Raw genomic sequence first — 6000 nt, 5'->3', positions numbered from 1 at the left:
CCTCCGTTTGCTCCAATTTTTGGCATGCATCTTATTTACTCCCTTTTGAGGGACACTGCGATCCGAGAGACCAACTTCGTGGTCGGACACCACTTCCGGTGCCTAACAGCCCACTTTCGGAGCCCCGAACTGCGTGTTTTGGCTCCCGAACCTTCATTCTGCATTTTTGAGCTCCGACCCGAACTTGAGATAGTCATATTTTGAGGTCCTTTTCATGTTTGATTGAGGACCTTTTGCTGTTTGAGATCTCCTCCTATCACTTGCTTCTTTAACGCTCTTTTAGGCCTATTTTTGCACGGTATTTTAGGCTTACTTGTGAGCTGTTTTGGACTTGGTCATAAACTACAAAGTGTCTTGTTTTGAGCCCCTCTTCAACTTTGTTGAAGGCCTCTCGGCCATTTGGGTCCAGAAGCTACCACTTGCCTTTATATCCCACTTTTTGGCCTTTTTGAGGGGAAATTTGAATTTCAATTTCCCCCCCATTTTTCCCCCTCTTTTTCACCTCTTTTGCTTATAAAACCAGCAGCTCCCAGCTGTATTTTAGGGTTAGAAAATTTTGGTTTTGAGCTCTCACGTTAAATCTCTCTCTCTCTCTCTTCCAAGCTCCAAAACCCTTTGTTCTTGGTCCATTTTTACACTACAACCCCTAGCCTATCACCTCCATTACTCATTTCAGTACCTTGGAGGATATTTGAAGAGGTTGAAAGCTCAGATTTTTAAACTAAAAGCTGCTGGAAAGTTGTTCTTCAAGGGTGAGTCCCTATTTCCCTTAAACTTGCACTTTTTTGCATGATTGTTTAGCTTTACTTGCAAGTATTTTTGGACTTCGATCCAAACTGAAAAAGATTATATTTTGAGGTCATCTTCATGTTTGAATAAGAACTTTTTACTGTTTGAAGTCTTCTTCTCCCCCTTTGTTCTTTACCTCTCTTTTAGGGCCTATTCTTGAGGTCATCTTCATGTTTGATTAAGCATTTTTGGGCTCCGAGACAAACTGTAAAGTGGCTTATTTTGAGCCCTTCTTCAACATTGTTGAAGGGCTCATCACTGTTTGAGGATTCCATTTTCCACTAGCCTTTATATCCCTCTTTTGGCCTCATATTTGCATGTTTTGTTAGCCCTTTGTGCTTATATTTTTGGGCTCAGGTCCTAACTGTAAATAGCCTTATTTTGACCACCTCTTCATGTTTGATCAATGGTCTTTTGCTTTTTGAGGTTCCCTTCTTACTCTTTGTGTTTAAACCTCTTTTTAGGCCTTATTTTGTATAGTATTTTGATCATGCTTGTGTACTGTTTTTGACTCGGCCACCAACTGTAGAATACCATATTTTGGGCCCCTCTTCAACATTGTAGGAGGGCCCTTCTCTGTTTAGGGACAGAAGCTGCCACTTGCTTCATTATCTCTCTTTCGGGGCCATTTTTGCATGCTAGCTTAGCCTCATTTGTGTTCACTATTTGGCCTTGCTTAAAACTGTAAATATGCTTGTTTTGGGACTGCCTTGAATCTTTATTCATGCTTCATGATCAAATAATGCATGTTTTGTATAGCTATAGGCCAATGCTTAGGCCTAGTTTTGCATTTCGGTTTCATTTCATGCATCGGGTGCCATGTTTCCATGATTCGGGACTGTTTTGGGTCATATTTTAGCGCTGAAATTTGCATGCTTGTATGCCATATTCCATGCCTTGCCATGTCTTGTTAGAGTGGCATTTTGTGCCTTAGGATCGGTTCTCGGTTTGCGTACATGTGTGTATGCATTTCGAGTGTCTCATTTTCACCTCATGGCTTCTTATACGAGTGTGGCTGAGGTCCACTCATGTTGGTGTAAGCCCATACTGCATTGTGTATGTCATTTTATTTCATAGCATTGCGTATGCTAGGTTGTATGTTAGCGCATTGTGTATGCCATGTTACCTCGTGCATCGTGTATGCCATTTCATAGCATTGTGTATGTTAGGTTGTATCTTAGTTTCATTTCATGCATATCATGCATTTTGCATCGTGTTTGGGATAGGGGTTAGCCCGAGCACGGGAAACGAGGGACGTTTCGTACTCCGAGTGACTCCGAGTGACGGAACATGTCTCAATTCCCAATCGCCGACACTTCGGATTATCCATGATGGAGTCTAGGTTTTGTTTTGTTTTTACGTGCATTCATTTCATATTGAGTTGTGCAATTCGACCCCTCGGCCATCATGCGTCGAGATGCGTGATTGGTGGCACGAGGATCGAGACATGCATACATATGTGAAAATACATTGCTATGCCTCTTTCCTGCTCTCTGTTGCAGCAAATCAAGAATTAGCAACCTTCCGGAGCTTGGCGCGCTTTCCAAGAATAATTGCAAAACAGAGGCTAATTGGGGCATCCCAGTGGATTTCCGCGCAAGGCAGCCCAAACATACATCATTCATCAGAGTCAAGGCAGTCCCTGGCTTGCATGTCAGTTTATAGCTTTCCTAGATTAATTTGTAAATTAATTAGGATTTTTGTATTTATTCGGGACTGTATTATTTATTCGTTTGGGACTGTATATTATTCGGACCCTCTGCGCGAGGGTAATATTGTAATAAGTGTGCGTGTGTGTGATGTATGTCTTCCAACCCCACGTCTTTCTCCCTTTTATTTATCCGCTTATGATGGTTAGATTAGGGCATGTTTCAATTAGCATACAGTATGATAGCATGTTTGCATTTATTTCATCTGTCTTGCATGCACCGGGCTCGGCGCATCATACTAACTGCATTGTATTTTCAATTCCAAGTTGAATACATGTTAGCTGTAGCATTTCATATGCCATGTTTAGAATAGCCGAGCCTACTATAGTTGCATTTTTGCATGTGTTGCGTTAGGCATTTCTGTATAATTAGGATCATGCATGGATTTCTAATTAGCTTCTGTTTTGGCTTAGAGTACTCGGTAAGTTTTATGTTTTAGCATCCTTGCATGCGTGTGAGTTACTGTCATGAATAACATGCTTACCATGAGGCTAATTGCTTATGTGATATAACTGCCTGAATGCCTGTGGGTGAAGGTTGGGTTATTTGAATTGGAACAATTCATCAAATGTGTGTTTTAAAGCCCACTAGATAGTGGCAAAATCATGTTTTTCTAAGCCCACCCGAGGGTGGCAAATCCATGTCTTAGCCTACTTACGAGTAGCACCATCAAACCATTTTCAAACAAACAAACATGAAATGTTTTGTTCCAATTCAGGCGATCCAGTCTATACTTGTACGCTGTGAGCATCACATAGTAAATCTAGGCTAATAACCGGAATAAGAACACATAATGTTTTCAAAAATAGATATCATGGTTAGTAGAGGCCGATCTTTGATCGGGCGAACGGGGGTGCTCACGAAGTGACCTTCCCCAATCGTACCCAAGTTCCCGAGCCGAGGCAACTTTGGTGATGACGGACACGTGGCCTTAGGCAAACGAGTCAGGGTTTCCTAAATTTCCCAAAAAATAAAACATTTAGGTGGCGACTCTGTATCTGAAAAAGCAGTCCATGTTTGGCACTTCTTTCAAAAAATCTGTTTTCTCAAAACAATTTGCCGGATTTGGACTCTTTGGTTCAGATTACGAACCGTGACAATTTGAGAGTCCTGAGCTGTAGTGAGCCCAATATCGAACGGAACGGGGGACTCATCTCCCTCCCCGAGGGCGTTCGGGGACGTCTACAGCCAGGTATGGCTTCGAACATGAGATTTGTAACCATTCTTATACCAGTTTCTTGTACTTGACCAGATCCACCAACTTGTGTGGCTTCATTGTTGAGTACTGAGGCATTTTGGCCTGCTATAGGCCTCGAAATGGGTTCATTCCAAGACTGAGATGATGGTCTTTCATAGTTCTGATTACTAGTTTGACCATTAGCATGTCCATTAACTTGCATAGGCTGTTTATCTCTAGCCAATCTTTGCTGAGGGACATTTAAAACTTCCTTAGTTGGTTGGTTGGTGGTTATTCATTCGATCCAAAAGGGATGTTGCCCACCTTTCCATTGTGTTCATTAGTTGCTGTCCCATGGCATCTACTAGGCCATCCCATGGATTTATTGGATGAGTAGATGGAACAGTGGATGGTCCAATTCCTTGGTTTCGTCCAATATTATGAACATATGGTTCTTGTACAGAAGTACTGGTCTGTTCGACCATACGTTCTGATAACATAGGAGTTTCCACAGGATGTGTTATCATATTATCCTCTGGATTAGGTATTTCTACCTCTCCTTCTACGCCTTCTTCTAAGCGTTCATTTTCTCCTTGTCATCTTCTTCTAGCCATTTCAATTAGTCCCACTGGGCGTGCCAAAAATATATGTTGGCTTTTTGGCTTTTCGAAGGGTATTTTTGTAAATGCGAGCGTGCCAGCAAGGATCAATCAGTCCTTGCAGAAATTATAATTGCCAACCAATTATCAGACGATTGTGTTTTAGTTCTTTCAGCCTCAATGAAGAGGACTTTTACTGGTGGCTTGACTTAGGTGAAATTAAGAGAAATAACAGTTAATATGAAGAACAATCGAAGTATTTCATTAAAATGAAAACTTACAATGGTCCAAACTCAGCCTCGTAGAGGTTTACAGCAACAATCTACTTGAATCTACTCCAAACTACTCCTATGAAGGAAGAGCAGTGCAGGTATTTAAAGTGCAGAAATGTAAAGAACAGGTATTTAAAGTGCAGGAAATGTAAAAACTGGAAATGTAAAAAACTGGAAAAGAAAATATGTAAAGTAAGACTGGTTTGTATGATCTGAGTCTGGGGGCTTTTTCTGGGGGCTTCCCTGCTATTTATACTTGTCAATGATGACCTTCGAGCTGCACTTCAAACCGTTGAACTGCTCCTCCATGATCGCTGATCATGCTTGTCACGACCCAAACCCGGCCCTATGGGTTTAGTACCGTAACCGGCCAGTAATCCGAGATTACCGAAGGCCTGCTTAACAGTAATACAGTAAAACAGAGTACAGGGCCTGGCGGAAGCCAATACAGTAAATAAACAATGTCCAATGAGCCGTGACAGTCTGTATGCCAAAAAGATTTTTCATGCATTCATACATAAACAGTACAGAAAGCATTCCGTCTGTACAACACAGTACGGTCTATACAAAATTTACAATCACACAGTACAGGGACCTAATCCCTGATAACAGTACGGTAACAGTCAGTCTATACAGAACAGTCAGACAGTATGGAGACAGGCGGGGGAAAAACAAACAAAACACCCCCAAGCCATAGCATGGCAACTCGGAACCTCGCAGTGAGGCACAAAGGCTGGCTTGACAAAACTGGAGTTACCCTGACGCTCCTAGCTGCGGTCTGGTGCCTGTACACCTACATATATATATGAGCAGTGAGCTAAAGCCCAGTGAATAACATAAAGCGTAAAGGGGTTTAGAATGAATGTCCTTACAGTAATGAAAACAGTTCATTTCAATCAGTAATTCAGTTGCTCAGTACAGTAAACAGTCATATGTGGTACATCCATTAGCATAACAGTAACTGTAGGTCTTAAAAGACCGAACAGTAATGATGGCCATCAGTCAGTAAACAGTAGTGGTTCCACGAGGGAACCGACAGAGATCTCTGTAACAGTAACAGTAACAGTATACAGTAGGTGCTAAGGATGCCACAGTACAGTTCAGAAATAAAGGACATACATTCATTCAGTTAACAGTAATCAGTTCAGAAAACAGTACAGTTCAGTTGTTCAGAAAATAATCATTTGTGAACATATCTTTACACAATCGTTACTCACAGAGTTCTGGGCTACAGTATGCTAGAGCGTGTCTCCCCAGTTGCCAACCCTACACAGTTCACAGGTTGAACACACACTAAGCTACACAGTTGGGCAATATCATAACTTAATCCCTAATTTGCCTTGGTGTGTTCTACAACGATATCCTCATCTAAATGCCTTAAACTAGGCCTAAGAATGCCTAGGATGGGATGAGGATGCAAAAATGCACATTTAAAAGCATTTTCAGGATTTTCA

The sequence above is a fragment of the Camellia sinensis genome, chromosome 10 (assembly GCF_055761805.1).
Source record: "Camellia sinensis isolate YWXY chromosome 10, ASM5576180v1, whole genome shotgun sequence".
Lineage (NCBI taxonomy): Eukaryota > Viridiplantae > Streptophyta > Magnoliopsida > Ericales > Theaceae > Camellia > Camellia sinensis.
Note: the sequence above shows the minus strand (reverse complement) of the source record.